The sequence below is a fragment of the Ambystoma mexicanum genome, chromosome 5q, assembly GCF_040938575.1.
Source record: "Ambystoma mexicanum isolate Mex_15411 chromosome 5q, UKY_AmexF1_1, whole genome shotgun sequence".
NCBI classification, from domain to species: domain Eukaryota; kingdom Metazoa; phylum Chordata; class Amphibia; order Caudata; family Ambystomatidae; genus Ambystoma; species Ambystoma mexicanum.
Window position 1 is genome coordinate 551,766,634 of NC_090933.1, and position 20,938 is coordinate 551,787,571.

Genomic DNA, 20,938 nt, shown 5'->3' on the forward strand with positions numbered 1-20,938 from the left:
TACGCGCTGCAAAGGCGTGTTTGTCGTGTGAACGATTGGTTTTGAGCTGTGACTTTTCAGGTCTGAAGCAAACAGCATTTTTCATTATATTTCTTATTGTGTCAGGGCCTGCGCGCGCACTCAGGCCTTTCTCCTCCCTACATTCGGGCAGGAGCCCTGCTGGAGCCCCGCTCGCTTCTCTAACACTAGATTGTGCTCGGAGGCACATCGACTCTCCCATGCTGCAGGAGCAGCTGGGACACGGATCCACTGGCACATCCCACCATCCTGATCGCACTCACACTTGCAGCATCTGAGTGCCTGCACCCGTAGTGCACGGTGCACCGCTGGCAATAGACCTGGCCTTTCACCACCGACGAGGCAACGCGAAACCAATGAGATCCCAGCCACAAGATGGCCGCCGCACAGTTCGTCTCCCCGACGCTCCCCACGGTTGCCTAGCAACCCTCATCTGCATATCTATAGCGCCTGGCGACCGGAGGCGGAAGCCGGCCCTAGCTGCCTAAGGCCCGTGAGCCAAAGGCCCCTCCTGTCTGCCCCTCAGCTCACTCTACATTCGGGCAGGAGCCCTGCTGGAGCCCCGCTCGCTTCTCTAACACTCGATTGTGCTCGGAGGCTAGCAACCCTCATCTGCATATCTATAGCGCCTGGCGACCGGAAGCTGGCCCTAGCTGCCTAAGGCCCGTGAGCCAAAGGCCCCTCCTGTCTGCCCCTGTCCGCACCTAGCGGTACGGCGCGGGGCACTGCCTCGCTCCTCATATTGCGACCTGGAGGAACCTTTGTTGCTTCCAGGACAATGCGCACGTGCCGCCCTCCGCAAAGCAGGCTTTGACTGGCTAGAGCTTCGTGAACACTCTGGTAAGATTTGTGCCCTTACTCTTGCACTCATACAAAGCCCCACCTGTGTCTATGTCCTCTGTTTATAACACTCGGATGGCACATCCGCCTATCACATGTTGGATGATCTTAGCCAGACGCAAACTCGTTCCTAGGGTGGTCCTAGCTCACGCCTAAATCACATGATGTGCACCCAGCTCGTGCAGCGTGCCCAACACTGTTGCTGCCCACGCATCTGTTCTTAGCAAACACTCGCTAATGCCGCCCTGAACCATGATGGTCGGATGACCTACAACACTGGACAATCCACTTTTCACTAATCTATGCATTCAAGGTCTATGCTGTACCTCTGGTCGCTCACAAACCACCTCGACCATTGTGTTGCGCCTTTTGGTCGCCTATCAGACCACATTTACCATTGTGTTGTGCCTCTTGGTCGCCTTTCAGACCACATTTACCATTGTGTTGTGCCTCTTGGTCGCCTTTCAGACCACATTTACCATTATGTTGTGCCTTTTGGTCGCCTTCCAGACCACATTTACCATTGTGTTATGCCTTTTGGTCGCCTATCTGACCACATTTACCTTGTGCTGTGCCTTTTGGTCGCCTATCTGACCACATTTACCTTGTGTTGTGCCTTTTGGTCGCCTATCTGACCACATTTACCTTGTGCTGTGCCTTTTGGTCGCCTATCCAACCACATTTACCATTGTGTTGTGCCTTTTGGTCCCCTATTAGACCACATTTACAATTGTTGTGCATTGGTCACCTGGTCGCCTACAGACCACGTTGCCTGTTATGATGCCTGGCACAGATACTCATTGATCAATTTCAATCAATTTATGTTGTGCCTCTGTCAGCTAATAGACCACCCCCGTCACCCTGTGTACCAGCATCACCTTAAACATCATGTATTGGTACCTATCAACGCTCATCCATCTACTGCATACTTACAGTAGTTATTGGTCTAGTCAGCCTATACACTCTAAACAATATACTTTCACCAAATTAGGTATGGCACCCACCACCTCCTCCCTGAGGCCTAGCACCACGACCCCCGCAAATCTATACTTGGACGATCCAGCACTCTGGATACGCCACTTTGCCACCAAACCAACACCCAACCAGCCCTGTACTATCACCATCAGAAATTCCAGACTGAACTCCAGAACTAGAACACCCACCCACCCAGGCTCGTTCCACCCTAACACACTGAAGAGAAATACTAGTCTAAACATCCGAACCAGTCATCCTACCTCCCCATATTCTCACCACCCTAGTATCTTAAGCAGGAACACCAGACTAAGGGCCCGCACCATGAAACACTCGCATCTTGCCCATAATCACGCTGCTCCCCTCTTTGACGCCAATAATCTCGCCCATAATCCACCGCCAACATCTGAAAAAAACCTCAAAAAAGATAAACTCATCAAAGCAGCACTTGTGAATGCCAGGTCTCTTCCTGCCCATGCTCTCGACATTGCTGACTTTATAACCTATGAAAACTTTGATGTCCTCGCAGTCACGGAAACCTGGCTGAATGCCGCATCTGGACCATCTCTGGCCCTCGCAATACCTAACGATTATGCCATTATAAGATCTGACAGAAACACCACTCAAACAAAGGGAGGCGGACTTGCCTTCATATATAGAAATACATTCGACATCAAAATCATCCAAGATGCGCAAATCCCGTCTGCCGAATCCCTGTCAATTAAGCTACCCCTCTCACCCAACCACACAGCCACCGTGCACCTCATTTATCGACCACCAGGACCCATCTCCTCTTTCACTGAGGACATTGCATCACTTATATCTATAAACACCAAACCCAACTCGCAAACCATCCTCCTTGGGGACTTTAACCTCGGTTTCAACGATCCCAAAGACACCAACGCCCTTGACTTAGCTAATTCCCTATCTGATAAGGGTCACACGCACATTATCCACGAACCCACCCATATCAAAGGTAAAACCCTAGACTGGCTCTCACACAGCAACTGCTCTATTGACCTCCTATCTAATGACCCATGCATCTGGTCTGACCACCACAAACTAATCTTTGCTATCAAAGCTAACACCACTCACTCAGCGCCTATCATCGCCCCTGCCATCCGCACGCGAAACAAGAAAGACATTACTCCCGACAAACTCCTACCTATACTACTCCCTATTCTGAATAATATTGATTCAGATGCAGACCCAACAGCTCGTGGACACTTACAACCAGGCTATACTTAAAGCCCTGGATTCCATTGCCCCGCTAAAACTGCGGAAACCGAAACCACAGCGTCACCTTAACACATGGTTCACGCCACAGTTAAGAGAACTACGTAAAGGCAAAAGAACCGCTGAGGCACTTTGGAAAAAATACCCCACAGCTCCTAACAAAGCTGAACTAACCCTAGTATCCTCTAGCTACAAAGAAGCCATACTCCTCGCCAAAAAAGACTCATATAACAAAAGGATTACACAAGCAGAATCCAACACTAAAGAACTTTTCAAAATACTCAAAGAATTAGAATCACCTATTGCCCCGAGTGACAAAGGTATTACTGACGCGCTATGGTGTAGCAACATCCAGAAAGCCTTATTAGATAAAATAGCTCGCCTACAATCCAAAATGACCTCAAAAAAATCCCTGCTATCTGCTGACCCCAACCACAAAGAACTCCCTAACATACCTCCAACCTTCCAGACAACTTGTAAACCTTTCAGCTTCTCACCCCTTTCAACATGGGAAGTAGAAAACATCATCATGAAACTAAAACCTTCAAACTGCCAAGGGGATGCCTGCCCTGCCCCGATTGTTAAAGCAGCTGCACACGATCTGGCGCCATTCATCACCAATTTCATAAATGCCTCTTTCAAATACGGAATAGTCCCTGACAATCTTAAAGACGCCTGGGTCATTCCACTCCTCAAAAAACCCACGCTTGACCCAGCCAACCCGTCTAACTACAGACCAATAACGACGGTACCATTCCTATTAAAAATACTGGACAGAGCAGCCTACCTACAAATACAGGATTATCTAGAAGCTAATAATCTCCTAGGGCTCAGGCAATCAGGCTTCCGACCAAGACACGGTACGGAAACCGCAGTTATTGACCTCACTACCCAGATCCAAACCTTGAAAGACCATGGCAAACTAGCACTCCTTTTGTTGCTTGACCTGTCAGCAGCGTTTGATTTGGTTAACCATCAAACACTCTGTCAACACCTGAAATCTGCAGCCCACTTCTCAGATGCAGCCACGACATGGATCGGCTCCTTCCTGGCGAACAGAACCATGAGGGTCTTCTCTCCCAAAGATTCCGCCGAGCCGGCTCCAGTACCTTGTGGTGTCCCGCAAGGCTCCTGCGTGTCCCCGACACTTTATAACATATTCACGAAACCCCTCTTCGATATCCTAGACTATCTGGGTGTTACGTATACCAACTATGCCGACGACACCCAGATACTCTTTCCTATCACGGGTGACTACGGAATAGACAGCACAACCCTCAACGAAATCTACTCCGTCATACAAGCATGGATGGCACACCATGGCCTGTGTCTCAATGACGATAAAACTGAGTTGATCATCCTGGGCACTCATGCCAATCTTAAAAATCTCAATCCTTTATTCAAAGCCTTTACCATAGATGGCAACCTCATTTCAGTCTCTAATAACACTAAAACTCTTGGTATTTACATCGATGCTACCTTATCCCTCTCTAAACAAACTAACGCAGTAGCGTCATCAGCTGCTTACACCTGCAAGCTTATTACTGCATGTAGACCATTCATATCCGCACCCAACTGTATCACTCTCGTGAGAGCTCTAGTCCTCTCCAAAATAGACTACTGCAACGCCCTTTACTTGGGCACCAGCTACAAAAATATCAATAAATTACAAGTAGTCCAAAACAATGCAATCAGAGCTGCCCTTAACATCCCCAAAAAAGCACACATATCTGAGACCAGACGTAACCTACGTTGGCTCCCAGTCAAGCATAGAATATCCCTGAAAACGCTTGCCCTCACACACAAAGTTAGGGCTAACCTTGCTCTAGCATACCTCACTAACCATTTCACACCACACTCCGCCTCGAGACCTCTTAGAGCAGCCCAAACTAACACCTTAACCATTCCGAGATTTAAACTCCACAACTCGGGTGGAGCTAGCTTCCCGGTACAAGCATCTAAACTATGGAACACCATCCCCCCACATCTACGTGCAGAACCTTCATTTAACCGATTCAAACATAGCAAAAAGTGTTGGCTCCATAACATGGACTCATGACAGCTTAAACCTTAACCTATTGGACATGGCCAATCACTTGGAATATGCACTTGCTTACTATGCCAGCTCCTACCTGTAACTATTTTGGAACTTGGCTTACTGTATTGTTGTGATTGCACACTTATGTAACTGTAACCTTCCTGTAATTGTAACTGTAACGTAACTCATTTAATTGCTCCTTTGTAACTAGCTCCTCATTTACGCGCCCTTATGCCCCCGGGCCTGGCTGCGCTTTATAAATAAACTAAATACAAATACAAATACAAAATACAAATACAAATAGAAGTAAAAAGCCAGTTGGGGTGTGTTTTTAAATGGGAAACATGGCATTCTGTCTATGACACGGGCATAGAAAGTGTGCAAAAGTCAAAATAAATTCACAGGAAAATGTAACATTTTGCAGTGCAGCAGAGAGTAGACAGAGCTGCTTTACTAACACTTTTAATTGATGGGTTTGTATACACTTTTACAGTTCAAGGAGTTTTAAATTTTACAATTCAACGAAGGCAACGAAGAAAGGCTCCTGACTGAGCCTGGTCCCACATCGTGCCACCTATAGCAGGAGTAGGAGCTCCCTACACCCGCAGGCTGCAGGAGCAGCTCTGCGAGTAGAAGCAAGCGAGGTAAACCACTGGGCTTATTCCACAACCCACGCTTCTCTTCTGCCTCAGGCAATGCCGACCGCTGCAATTGCTTACCTGGCTAATATTTAAGATGCATTCACTTGCTAAAGCAATTGTGCCTTCCCGCGGCACAATAAAACAATTGTGTCATTGTGAACCGCATGGTTTTCCACTTTAAAGATGGCTGCCAATGCATAGAAATCATTGCAACAGTGATATAAGCACACTTCCTGTTTTGGGCCATGCAACTTCCACCTGATTGGGCAGTCACCTCCCCTTAGCCTATCGTGGGGCACCAGCAGGCGTTAGCCGGCACCCAATGAAGGCAACCAAGAAAGGCTCCTAACTGAGCCTGACGGAGCTAGACAAGCACCATGCTCCAAGGACTCTGCCCTTCGTATCTCACATCATCCAGCTGGCTGTAAATTCTGCCAGTTAAGTACTATCTACACAGACAGCCTCATTACGACCCTGGCGGTGATGGTATGAACAGTGCCGGTAAGGCACCGGCACCGTTCATACCGTCCCACCGCATTAGAAGTTCTGCTCGCGGGTTCCTGACAGCCCGCAAGGTCTTACCTGGTGGGCTGTGCGGCATCACAAGTAGAGCTCATGATTGCACCGGCGCCGTTATCAACGGTACCGGTGCAACCATGCTCCCCACCCTATGGGGTGCAAAGGGGATCAGGAGCCCGCCATTACCGCCAACCGCGAATGGGCAATTACCGGCCCATTCAACTCGTAATGGGCCGGTTATTGCCTAACCGCGGGTGGCGGGCCGGTAGCGATCATGGCAGTAGCTGTGCCTGCCATACAGGCACGGCTACCACCATGCTCATAATGAGGGCCCTTGCCTCCCTCTTGACAATCATTAAATGCTATCTTTACTTACAAATCTGGATCTAGCGCCTTGCATTTTCTGTACGCCACCGGTGGGCCCCCTTAGCGTAAACGTTCCACGAAAACTATATCCATTGCATCATTTTATCTGCATACTTGAAATTACTCCCTACTTGCCGAATTACTGCCTCATGCACTATTATGCACCGCTTGACTGCCTACTGATAATGCTTATTTCCATACTAAGCACACTGGTCAGGATGTTACTTACTTTCCCTCCCCTATAGCCTGTGCCTACTGCGAGCCAACTCCCACTTGTGCTTGCCTTCTCTGCCTCCTATAGGCCTAACCGATCGTAGATCTAACGCTCTGTACCTTGAAGCCCTCTGCACGCTTACTTCCACGTGCCACATCAGCTAGTCATCATGGGCTCATCCTGCGACAACCGACCACCAGATTGCCTTAGGCAGCATGCATCGTTTCCGACCAACAGGTGAGTTCTCTCATCCACTGCGACCGCATGATGTTCTCAATGCCTTAAATACTAAAGGGAGGGGTTGTTATTACTACTCTAATCCGCTCCACATAATACTACGATACTTGATATGCTACAGGACTAAAATTGAGTCTCTTGCCCTGTCAAGCGCCGCAACTGCTATTCTTGCATTTTCATGTACTATGAAACTACTCTGCTCACTCTTAGCGAATCATGTACAGTGGCTAGAACGGACGTCTTGAACGTATTAATTGTCGTAACTGATTTTTTTACATTTTATGCAATCTGCAACTGCTCTGTTCATAACAGAGAATCCTTAATGGTAACTAGAACTGATGTTTTTTTACTTTATCAATTGCATGCTGCAACTGTTATTCTTACTTACTGCACAATCTGCAACTGTTTCGCTTATATTACCCCTTCCAAATAGTGATTAGAACTGACGCTTCTTGCCTTATCAAGTACTGCATCTGCAAGTTATACATTCTGCGCAATTCACAACTGCTCTGTTAACATCAGCGAACCCTATACTGAATCTGACGACTGCTGATCTGCATATCCCTAGCGCAATTAACCCTGGACTTAACGACATACATTATGTATTTGTCTTAAAAAAACAGTAATGCTGTGCTACAACCATAACTAATAGCATGCTCCTCTCTCGAGGAGCATTGCCTAACAAGCGCACTGCAGATAATTAGCTCACAGCTCTGACCATAGTATGTTCACTACCAAGATCTATATGGCTGGTCATTGGCCGCTCTTAATCTTGTGTCTCCTGTACGCCATAGTGCTGAAGCATCCTCAGCCAGAGGCAACGTTTACCACCTTAAGTATGAATCCTCCCATGGAGATGAAACATACAGAATTTCTTCCACCCTTAAAACAAAGCTTGCACGAGCCCAATGTTAAACCAACCTTATTCCTACCTAATGTAATACCTAGCCCCAGTAACTACCACCCCAACCAATACAGATCTCTCAACCCTACATCCCACCTCACCCTAGTCAATGGATGAACCTATTAGCTTCTAAACCAACTGCCAACCAACCATGTCATGGCGACCTCAGAAACAGAAGACTAGGCTCTAGATTTACCAGAGATGTATTGTCAGCAGACATACATCATACCATACATGCATACCACCCTGCCCTAACAACTCTGTCGCAACAATTCCAAAACCACAACGCCTCACAACTAAAATATCTCAGCCTAAAAAATCCACGCTGAACCCAGACAAAGACTCTCCTAGTCTTCCCGAAGGAATAACCCCTTTCATCAAATGCGCTCTAATAAACGCTAGATCCATCATCGCACATGCGACAGATATAGCCGATATTATCATTTAAAAAGAACTAGACTTCCTAGCGATTTCGGAGACTTGGCTCCATGCTGCAGCAGGGCCTTCCCTCCTTCTGGCCATTCCTGACTCCTGCAATATTGTAAGAGCCAACAGAGAAACAACTAAGGGTGGTGGGGTTGCCTTCATCGCAAAGGCTAGCCTAGCGCTTAGAGTAACCACCGATCCCTTAGTCAAGTCCTGTGAACTTCTCACAGTTAAATTAGCCACCTCTAAAAATAGTACACTAACAATCCACCTAATATAGAGGCCTCCTGGCCCCATCAGAACCTTTGAGGAGGACATCAACACCATACTCTCAGACAACACCAAACCTACCGCACACATCTCAGTGTTAGGTGACTTCAATTTAGGATTCTCAGACCCTAACGACCATGCAGCCAAATCACTTGTGGACTCACTAGCAGAACTAAACTTTACACAAAGAATTAGTCAACCCACTCATGAGAAAGAAAGAACACTTGACTGGTTGGCTGACCACTACTGTGCTACGTCCATTACGGCCATTGAACCCCAGACATGGACTGACCACTTTTGCATTTCTTTACCATTTGTGCCATTTGGCCAGCTATAAAATCTAAAACCATTGTGCCACCCCTCCTCAGGAGAAGTAAATGTAACATTACCACTGATAAACTAATGCATATCCTGATCCCGACCTTGAATTCCAGACCCAGAAGAACTGATAGACATTTTCAAAAACACCATGTCCCAAACCTTAGACTCCACTGCCCCACTCAAACTTCATAAGAGTAAGCCCAAAGCTCACCCCAACACCTGGTTTACCCCTCAGTTGAAGGCCCTTAGGTTAGAAAAAAGAGAAATAGAAGCTAAATGGAAAAATCAACCATCAAAAGAAAACAAAGATAAAGTAATTGAAATATCCGCCAACTACAAAGCTGAGATTATTTGGACTAAACAGGAAACTTACAACAAAAGGATTCAGAAGGCCAGTTGCAGTAGAAAGGAACTATTTGTAATCCTGAGGGAACTAGAATCACCTATAGTCCCCGACGACTCCTACCCTAAAAACATAGAATGGTGCACGCACATTCAAAATGTGCTCGCCAACAGAATCACCACCCTACAAAACAAAATAGCAACTATACAGCTCAACATCGGTAGCTCAGACACAACCCAGATACTACAAAAAAAACTATCCTTAATATGCTCCAAGAATTCAAATTTGCCCAAGTTACCACTTCAGAAGTCGAAAAGATCATTGCTTCCTTGAAACATTTGAAATGTCATGGCACACATAATTAAAGAAGCAGCCAGAGACCTTGCCCCATTTATCACTAAATTAATCAATGCCTCTTTCAGGACATGCCAAGTACCCACCAACCTCAAAGACGCTTGAGACTTACCACTACTCAAAAAAGCCACACTTGACCCCACTATTCCATCTAATTACAGGCCCATAACAACTGTACCCGTCTTACTCAAAATAATTGATAAAGCATCTTATATCCAAATACAGCATTACCTAGCGGCCAAGAATCTCCTAGGACTCGGAGAATCAGGTTTCAGGCCTCTTCATAGAATGGAAACTGCATTAATCCACCGAAAAATGCTAATTTATCAACTGAAAGATAACAGACAATGCGCACTACTCCTCTTGTTAGACCTCTTAGCCGCTTTCGATCTGGTGGACCTCAACATACTCTGTGATCACCTGTCATCAGCGGCAAACTTCTCACAAGAGGCCGCAGACTGGTTAAAATATTTTCTTAGCAACAGATCGATGAGAGTCTTCTTGTCCTCAGGTGCTGCAGACCCAGTCCCCATTACATGTAGAGTGCTGCAAGGTGTTTGTGTCTCCTACTATGTACAATGTATTTACCAAGCCACTATTTGACAAATTGGATCATTTGGGTGGCATCTACATGAACTACGCAGATGACACCCAGATACTCATGCATCTAACCAGAAACTACGATCTAGACCATGCCCTACTAAACAAAATATAGCTCATCATTCAGGCATGGATGGCATTCCACAGCCTCTGCGTGAATGATGAGAAGACTAAAATTCTAATCGTAGGTGTCCCTACCAACATGAACAAACTAGACTCCCAGTATTTGGCCTTTAATATAGAGGGTAACATCATTAAAGCTGCCAACAAAACTAAGACCCTAGGCTTCTACCTAGATTCCACCTTGAACCTTAGAAAACAAGTCAATGTGACGGCCTTGGCTACTGTCAATACATTTAAGCTCATACATGGCTGTAAACCCTACCTCTGTACTAACAGCTGCATCATACTAGCGAGAGCATTCATCTTATCAAAACTTGATTACTGCAATGCACTCTATGCAGGTGCAAATAAACAAGTATTGAACAAACTACAAACTCTACAAAATAGTGCTCTCAGAACAGCCTTGAGCATCCCAAGGAGAGCTCATATATCCGAAACTAGAAGTAACACCAAATGGCTTTCCATTAAGGATAGGATCTATTACAAATGAGTTTCCATTATGTACAAATGCCTTAAAATTGCTGCACCACAGTATTTGAAAGATAAAATCACCAGGAAAACCTCAACTAGACCAATGAGGTCAGTCAACTCCTTCTGCATCTCAGTTCCACGATTCAACCTGAATAGAGCAGATGGCAATAGCATTCCTGTTCAAGCAGCCCTAGCTTGGAACGCTCTCCCACATTTAGTTACGCCCCGACCAGACCGTCCTAAGCTTTAGGTCTAACACCAAAAAATAGCTATCCATGAACGACAATACGTACCCGATAGTCTAGAGTATCTGAATCCATCCACCTTGTCTGCCTTTTGAATATGCACTTATCCTCTGTATTATGTATTTGCCTTACTGCAATTATCATATTGCCGTTGCAAACCTGCCCATACCCTATTGTAATTTGCGTCTGTATGCTCATTTTATATGTACTCTTGTGGTGTTGCACATACAATTCTGTATGCTACTAATGTGTTTCTAAGCTGTCTTGTAATGCGGCCAGATACCCCAGGGTGCAGTGTGCTTTATAAATCAATAAAACAAACAAACAATCTCTACAGTCATATCCAGTACGTAATGTTTTATTTAGTCACTTATCAAGTTTATACCATTTTAAACCATTGCCCTTTCATCATCCAGACTCTACATGCTGAGATTCAGCACCTATAGGCAAATAGTGTCAATAAATTGGTCAAGAATCCTAACCTTCCTGATATTTTTAGGTACATGTTGGAGATAAAGTTTTGCGAGTGAACAGAAGAAAAGACCCATGAAGGGAGACAAACTCTCAGACCATTTCCTTGGTCCTTATACCATTGCCAAAGTACTTGGAAAGGGTGTATATTGTCTTAGAGAGAAACACAGAAATACTCTGCACCAGAAGTGTAATGCTTGCAACTTGAAAAGATGGATTACAGAAGAAAATGAAAAGGAGGTGGACAACAGTCAAGTGTGCATGTGGAAAAGACAGTAATTTGTAGCTCTAATGAAAATGAAGAGGAAAGTGAGGCAGTCTTGCAAGCTGAGCTACATCTTTTAAAGTCTGATTCAGAGAAACATTTGTCATGGGACAGGGTCAATGATCAATTAATCGATGCAGTGAACACAATTGTCAGCTTTTACATAGGTCATGCATGCAGTCAATCAGCACTCCTCTTCCAGTCATCCAAAGGTTTAAGCCCAGTGACAGCCCACACTGTACAGATTCTTTGTGATTCTGACCATTGGATAACAACAGCATTTCTCAGTGGTGAAGTGCTTTATGTAGATGGCCTTTGGTGGCCTATTTCAGAATATGTTCAAGCACAACTGAAACAGTTGTATGCTATCCAATTAGATTCAAAACGAGAGCTAAATGTGACTGTCATCCCTCTCCAACGACTGTGTAATGGGTCTGACTGTGGTATTTAGTCTGCTGCAAATACATTAGAACTAGATCAAGACATTTATACAGATGTTTATTCTCACCTTTGCTTTAAAATTCTCAAAAAGTATGCACCATTTGTTCAAATCTCTTGAAGAGCAAAAAGTTATTCCATTCCCAAAATCACAAATATTGAAATGCTTAATTGTTTGCCTTTTATCGTTAAAAACTAGAAATACAATTTGAATACAATTTGAATCTAAATGTGAATTCTTTCATTTGTTTAATTGGTCTTCTTAATGTTCTATACACTTCTTTCAAGCCACGTCATGATGCTTTGAATCACAACCAGGTGAGTGTACATTAAAAACATTAGAACAATAAGTGGTGGAAATCGGGGACAATAATAATGTATTTGTAATTAGAACCTGGCAAGATGTAAACAATCAATCTGGTTGTTCCAAATGTGGAATTTACCTGCAGGTACAAGCCACATCTGGCGCAATCTGTTTGATGCTTGAATCCACTTCCCCGACCTCCTGTTCCTTCTGTGCTATCCTATACCTTTACACCTGATCATCAAATCAAACTCCACCCCCACCTCAAACAATTGTAATCATATATCTTCGTGGACACTGTCTCCTCATCACCAGCCCCCTCAATTCAGACTTTCAGCTCCACACTGCTCCTTGTAAACACCATTGAGTTACTTTTATATTTTCGGTGAACAAACATGGATTGCATGCTAGCCATGGCCTGTGTTTCCTTTGCACCCCAGGCACGTGTCTTAGGCTCCAGAAAGTGCATGAATGGCTATTGCAGGTGGCTAACAGAGTCAGCAATTAGTGTAAGCCATTGGTGAAGGACACTTTACGCAGGTCTTTTACATTAGGTCACCAGTCCACCCCATCTGTACCAGCACACTTCAGCAACCATTGACCCTAAATTGAATGTTACATTGTCATTTTGTATTTGATAACTATAGCGAGCATAATGTCACAGAATATTATAACCGTGTTTTGTTGCTAAAGATAATTGACTGGATTTTACCTAGCATAGAATTGCACTGTTTACAACATATATTCTACAAAAGAAGCTTAAAAATTGCTTCCATGTGATGTAGTGCACATGAGATAAATCTTCTAAAAAAAAAAAAATATTAAAAGTGATTTTCCATTATAGCATTCATTCTTAAAAATGCTGAGGGCAAATGCTTAGAATCCCAGTGAAAAATAATCTCTGTGAAAGTCTTATTGGTGTATATCTGAGGTGCTTTTGACAATTTAGAAAGTGATTCACACATCCAAACTATAGTTAGTTAATTCTTTATTGGATTCGGATGTATCCATTAACAATTAAAAAAACAAACAAATGTAATGGCACACACAGAACACACTAAAGTTAAAAGGAATTTTACGATTGCACGCTATACTGGGCAATAGCCTGCCCGAAAAGAGGTTTTGATACTAAATAATATAGACTGTATGAGAAAGCAGTATCATTACAATTCATTATTAAAGAGAGTGCATCTAGACATAACCTAATAATACCAACCTTAAATGACTGGTTTCAGTTCCTTACATAGGTCAGAATAGCATGTGCAAACCAATACAAAATGACACAAATTCTCCACCACTCCAGCATTACAGTGACAACTCCTGTCTATCGTGGACTTGTCCCATGCCCTGATGTCTTTTAGGGAAGCATGTTCAATCTGGATATCAACACCAACCTTCTACATTCCCCAGATTTAATGGAAAATATTTTCCACCACGAAATTGAGTGACGTGTAAACCCCCTAAAAGTGCTAGCTGTCCACAAAATCTGCTCCCAGTCCATCCCTATTGCTCCCTGTTTCACCATGGTCTTCAGATAAGACGGGGATGGACAAGAGGGATCCATAAATGAAATTCCCAGAGGTATCCAATAGTTTGAGCCCCTCCCTAAACCAAACATATTTAGTGGATGCAAGGGACCCCTCACCACCACCTTCTTCACATTAGGGTTTTTTGAGTGGCCCAGGCAAGCCTTCAAGAAGTAACAGGCAAATCTTAACTTTTGCCCGTATTTCAATACTGGAAATCCCTAGTTCTAAGCAAAACATGCTGTTGAGGGCACCTTTGGGGAGTCCTACTAATTATGTAATAGTTCTATTCTGAATCATCTCCAGAGCAGAACAAATGGAATAGCCCCAAATCCTGCTTCCATATAACAGCAGAATGTGTACCTTGGCCTTTTAGACACTAATGCATTTGTCCAGCGTATGACTGCGATACATATGATATACCCTGAACAGCCCTCCTTACATTACAGCTGCCTTTCTAGCAGTGGCCTTTATATGCCTTGACCACTTCCCATTTTTGATATAAAATAAACCAAGGTAGCAGTATGACTCAACTAAATCACTTTGTTTGCTGTTAAGTGCCCTTCATGATAGGTATAATCATTTTCCAAAGATCAGGACCTTGGTCTTAGACCTGTTCAGTTTCAGCCTGTAGGCAGAAATATACTCCTCAGTATAACAAAGGCTGCATTGCGAACCCCCTGGAGTAAACTCAAGCAGAGATGTATCATCGGCACACAGGAGCGCTCCAAAGGTGGTGCCGTGGAGTGAGGGATGGTTAGCTCTAGATCCCAATGCCTCAGTATTACAATCGGAAAGAAATATGACAAATAGCAGTGGGGCTAGAGCACATCCCTGCTTTACCCCTTTCTTTGTTCAAAAGATTCCCCACAGCCTTCCAGTACTCATGGATAGCACTGATGCATGGGTGTGTGTACCAGTAGCAAAGTTATAATAGCTTAAAAAGCCCTGCCAGTATAGTCAATGCAAACCACTTTCCCCAAAACTTGTGCCTTGGGAGTGAGTCAAAGGCCTTTTGTAAATCATGAAACCCACCACTGATTGCACAATATTTCGTTATCCACGTGTTTGACAGCATGCAGTTGTCAATCATGGAATACCCTCTTCCAAATCCTCCTTGGGACGATTTGAACAGGTTCAAAGAAGAGGCCCATTCCTCTTATATGCATAAGAGATGCTTGAAAAAGATTGTCAGGTAGGGAGATTGGTCGGTAGCAGTTAGGGTCATTACAGTTCTCTTTCTTGAAAATGGGGACTGTGACACTCTGCGCCCAGGAACAAGGTTAGACCCCAGAGTGGCTAATTGAAATTAAGAGCTTAAATATAATCGGAAACCACCAGTTTAAGACGCCCTTAATGATGCCTGAGAGCATTCCAAACTATATATACTTATACTGAATTGGTGAGTGGTCCAATGGGACAAATAGCCCACTGTCATCAATGACGTTTTGAAGAGAAATACATTTGGAGATAGGTTGTCACTTCTGCTACAGACCCATTTCCTTTAAGAGGAAAGGTGCATTCTTTACTGTCTCCCTTTTAAAGGTGGGTGTTTTAGGCTAATATAGAGTATCCTGCTATATGAGTGACCTTTTATTCTGCTGCAAAGTGTCCATGTCAAGAGGGAAAGGGATCAATTTGAACAAATAGATACCTGCTTCATTCTGAAAAAGAGTCCCAACCTTCAAGTGGAAGGTTTCATTCTGAAAAAGTCTCTCTGCTTTCAAGAGGACATTGTTTTCTGGTACAGTCTCCCCTTTCAAGGGGGTGAGGTTAGATGTTATTCTGCTACAGTATCTCCCCCATCAAGGGAGAGAGGAGAGGTTATTCTGCTACAGAAACTCCCCCATCAGAGGAGAGTTTATTTGGATACAGAGTCTCGCCTTTCAAGGGGGCGGGTGTATTCAGCTATAGAGTCTCTCCTACAAGGGGAAGAGTTTATTCTGATACAGTCTGCCCCATGAAGGGAGAGGTTTTATTCTGCTACATAGTTTACCTTTCAAGGGGAAGAGTTTATTTTTCTACACTAACTCCCCTTCAAGTGGGAGAGTTTATTCTGGTACAGAGTCTCCTCTTTCAAGAGGAGAGTTTATTGTGCTACAGAATCTCCCCCATTAATTGGAGATTTTATTCTGATGCAGAGTCTCCCCTTTGAAGGGGGGGAGTTTATTCTGCTACAGAGTTTCCCCTTCAATGGAGAGAGTTTATTCTGATACAGAGTCTCCCCTTCAAGGGGGAAAGTTTATTCTGGTACAGGGTCTCCCCCTTGAAGGGGGAGAGTTTATTCTGATAGAGAATCTCCCCCATCAAGGGAGGAGTATATTCTGCTACAGAGTCTACCCTTCAAAGGGGACAGATTATTCTGATACAGAGTCTCCACCTTCAATGGGGTGAGTTTATTCGGATGTGGAGACTCCCCCTTTCACATGAGAGTTTATTCTGATACAGAATATCCCCCATCATGGGGGACAGTATATTCTGATACAGAGTCTCCCCTTTAAGGGGGAGAGTTTATTCTGCTGCAGAGTCTCCCCCATCAAGGGAGAACATTACTCTGCTACAGAGTCTACTCTTCAAAGTGGAGAGATAATTCTGACATAACGCCTCGTCCATCAAGGGGGAGAGCTTATTCTGCAACAGAGTCTCCCATTCAAGGGGCAGTGTTGATTCTGATACAGTGTCTCCCCCTTAAAGGAGTGAGCATATTCTGATACAGAGACTCCACCTTTCATGGGGAGAGTTCAGTTCTTTCTGATACAGAGTCTCCCCTTTAACGGGGATAGTTTATTCTGATACAGAGTCTCCCCTGCAAGGGGGAGAGTGTATTCTGGTACAGAATCTCCACCGTCAAGGGTGAGAGGTCATTTTGATACAGAGGCCCTCATTACAAGTGAGGCGGTGGACCATGGTGCTATTAGCACCATGGTACATGCCGGATTCCGCCATGGTGGATGGCGGAATTACCCCCCATTCCAAGGTGAGTGGTGCGGTAATTCCCCATTCACCATTTGCCCTTCCCCATTCCCATTTTTGCCCCATAGGGCATAATGGGGATGGGGAAGGCGCTAATTGCGGCACCGTAAATTATAGTGCCGTAATTAGCACCAAGGTCGCTTAACGCCTTGGACTTTAACGCCTGCAAAAAGCAGGCGTTAAAGTGTGAATCAGGCGTTAAACCCTTAACGCCTGACTTGTAATGAGGGCCAGAGTCTCCACTTCAAGGGGGAGAGTTTATTATGGTACAGAGTCTCCCCTTTCTTTCAATGGGGAGAGGTTATTCTGCTACAGTGTCTCCCACATAAAGGTGGAGAGTGTATTCTGATACAGAATCTCCCCCGTCAAGGGGGAGAGTTCATTCTGATACAGAGTTTCCCCTTCAAGGGGGAGAGTTTATTCTGTTACAGAGTACCCCTTCCAGGGGGAAAGTGTATTCTGGTACAGAATCTCCCGTGTCAAGGGGGAGAGGTTATTCTGCTACAGAATCTCCCCATCAAGGGGGAGAGTTTATTCTGATACATAACCTCCCCCATCAAGGGGAGAGTTTATATTGATACGGAGTGTCCCCTTTCAAGGGGGAGAGTTTATTCTGCTACAGAGTCTCTCCCCATCAAGGTGACGGCTCAACAATATTTCAAGAGACTCGCCTGACTGGATTTCTCCAAAACGCTCCATAGAAGAGTAAAGACACTGTTTTAACAAAATGCCAGATGTTGAAGTGTTCAAAAGGAGAGGAAATTAATTTCTTGTCATGGGGGAGAATTTATTTCACAGGGGGAGAGTCCATTTCAGAATACATTTTTCCGGGGAGAGTTTATTTAAGGATAAAGTCTCCCGGGAGGACTTTATTACAGGAGAGGGTTTATTTCTTGGCACCTTCATGTCACGTTCATGCTGGCCTAAATGCTATGAATTCCCTGGAATCCGCCTGTAAGCATAAATGGCAGGAGGCATTTACTGAATTTCCTCAGCGGACTGAAAAAGGGGGATCGTAAATGTCAGTATGTCTCCACTTGACACCATCCTTTTGCACCCAGACATGCAAATGATTACATTTACATGGCAGGGCCTGTTTACACCAAAGTGAACACTTAACAGGTCACCTTGGCGTAAATTACGGGGCATAGAAAATGAGCCCCACTGAATAACCTTCATTTAGGTAATAATGATGCCTACTGTTACAATGCAGTGAGTAGGGATAAGCCACCATAAAGAACTTTATTTAAACATGGCATTATTACTATAGGTGTAGAGTAAAATAGGGTGAAATGCACCCCATGTCTACACAGCATAAGGTGTGCAACGCCAATTCGGAACAAATTGTTACCATACTTGCTCATGGGTCGAACCCAAATTCCATAGTTCTGGCCTTAACCTTAAAGGGCTTTTGCATGCAAAGGATAGCGCAAGACCAGAAATCGTCAGTGCTCGGGCCCATTATAAAACTGCACTCTTAAAACGGAAAACTCAGTTGGAAGAACTGGCTTGGGACGAACTGTTGCAGGCTTTGGAGCAAAGGGATTCTAAAACCTTTTGGGAGTTTGTGGTGGCTGGCCCGTCCTATGCCAGAACCAGAACTCATAGGGAGAACAATTTAAGCGCAAAGGCATGGTCCGACCACTTCAGCTCTCTTTATGAGGCTGACGCCCCTATCAGTTTTTCTGGGAATTGTGGTGCCACTCTCCGTTTATCGGTTGAGGAGATAAAAGTTGCAGTAAACAAACAACTCCACAACCGAGCACCAGGCCCAAACTTGGTATATATCCAACCACCTGGCGGCAAGCAATTACCTACCCAATATTTAAAAGGGTGACCCAGGTAGCCCCCTATACTACAGACCAATTTCTCTGCTGAACACTTCTTTTAACATATTTGGTCGGGCTGCACTGGTCCAACTGGAGCAATGGATCTCTGATTCTGGGGTGCTAGCAGACATCCAGTATGGCTTTGGTCCGGGTCTGGGGACCCGGGATCAGGTCCTGAACCTGTATTTGGTGGGTGCCTCATCAACTTTTGTGAGGGGTGAACCACTCTACTTGGCGTTCATGGATCTGAGCACAGATTTTGACAAAGTGGACAGAGCATTGCTCTGGGCTGTGCTCAGGTCCATGGGTTGCCCAGAGGAGTTAGTAAAGGTGCTCCAGCTGATTCACGAACATACAATGGCCTGTGTCAGATTTGGCAATCAGGGACAGTGTACAGCTTTCTTTGAAACCTTTTTGGGTGTCCGACAGGGTTGTGTGGTGGCCCTGGTGCTATTTGCCCTTTACATTAACAGAGTGTATCTGGCATTGGTGGAAACCAATGCAGAATTTATTAGGGTGGGTGGATTACCGCTCCCAGTATTGGGCTATGCTGATGATATGGTTTTAATTGCACGCACCCCCTTGGCCCTACAACGCTTGGTTGATGCCTACAATTTGTTCATGTCCAATCTTAAATTGGTAGTAAACTCCAACAAGTCGGCAGCAATGGCATATAGAAAGACGGGAGGCAGACCACTCAAGATGCGTAGAATCTGGAGTGGGGGTGAACTAAATTTGAATACCTTGGAGTCTCTTTCAATGAAAGATGGCGTGGGTCTGGCCATATAGAAAAACAGTGCTCGAGAATGAGGCAGGCCATTGGGGGTCTGTCTCATTTCCGAAATTTCTGTCCAGGGCACTCTATTAGGCTAATTTCAGAGGTCTATAGAGCCCAAACCGAAGCCGCAACCAATTACGGGGCTGCACTGTGGTGTATGGAGAAGGTCACTCATATAGCATCAATAGAGAACACCTTTTTGAAAAAATTGCTTGGCCTCCCACAGTCAGCTCCGAATTAAGCCACACACTTGGAACTTGGATGCCCCCATATTGGGCACGAGTGGCAGTTGGCTCCTTTTTTCTCACTGGTTGGCGGTATGGTCAAACCCTATATCCACGCTAACGCATACGATTATACGAGCGTTGGCAGTAAGTTCAACTAAACATAAAATCCCTTGGCTCGCATGCATTTATAAATGCATTTCTTAGTTAAATGCAGAGAGTCTGGTATGCCCCTCATCGCTCCTGGCAATTACAAGCAACTGTATAATGCAATTCTTGTGACCAATAGAGAAACATCTGCGCTGAGGGTAGCCTCGAACAGAAGGCATCTCATTATAACAACTGCAGAGGGTATTCAGCCGTACTAACTGCACAGTGATAGGCCTGCTGATCGGTGGGCACTGACTAGGACGCGTTTTGAATCCCTGTGGCTTGGGGCACAAACCAAAAACTTGTCAAATGGTGAACAATCCACAGCCTGCCCGTGTTATGATTGGCCTGAGGAGGACTTATTACATTTCGTAATGTTCTGCCCGGCCTACTGGGACTTAAGAAGCAAAACATGACTACGACTGCTTAGAAATGCTGTTTTTTGCAGGTCAGGTGGCTCTGCTTTACTTATTAGCAGCAGCCACCACTCCTGTAGCTTGGGGATGTGTAGCCTACCTAAGAAGCACCTGATACCAGCGGAACAAATTTGTTGCATCTTGATTGTACGTCAGGAAAGTCGAGAAAAGCTGTGAATAATCTGGTATTGGCGGAACATTGTTTTTTGTAATTTGAATGAACTTGTGTATTTTATTTAGTTTTGAGCCTTTTTTTAATGATCTTTTAATGATGATTTTAATGTAAATCTTGGCACATGTTAGCTTTTTAACCACTATTGTGTATTGTATTAATATTGCATATTCTTTTTTCTGTAATTGTGGTTTATGGATATTTCTTTCCGAATAAACTGAATTGACTGGCTATTAATATTATAGTGCCTAGAC